Consider the following 308-nt stretch of genomic DNA (forward strand, 5'->3'; position numbering starts at 1 on the left):
TCCTGCTGCTGTTGAACACAAAATAATATATTCGGAACAATATTGGTAACCAAACAGTTTCTGGGCCCTCATGACTTCCATAGTATGAGAAAATACACTACTGGAGTCAATGGGGACCAGAAACTGATTGCGATCATTTTTCAAAATATCTTCTATGTTTAAGAGAAAAAAAATGCATAGAGGTTTAGAACAATTTGAGGGTAAGTATATGATGACAGTATCTTCATTTTTGGGTGAACTATCCTTTTAAATCTAGGCTGGAATATTTCTTTGAGTGTACAAAAAAAAAAAAAACAGGTCTTTTCAAA

Source organism: Sinocyclocheilus anshuiensis, unplaced genomic scaffold, assembly GCF_001515605.1.
Source record: "Sinocyclocheilus anshuiensis isolate Anshui unplaced genomic scaffold, SAMN03320099.WGS_v1.1 scaffold3101, whole genome shotgun sequence".
NCBI classification, from domain to species: domain Eukaryota; kingdom Metazoa; phylum Chordata; class Actinopteri; order Cypriniformes; family Cyprinidae; genus Sinocyclocheilus; species Sinocyclocheilus anshuiensis.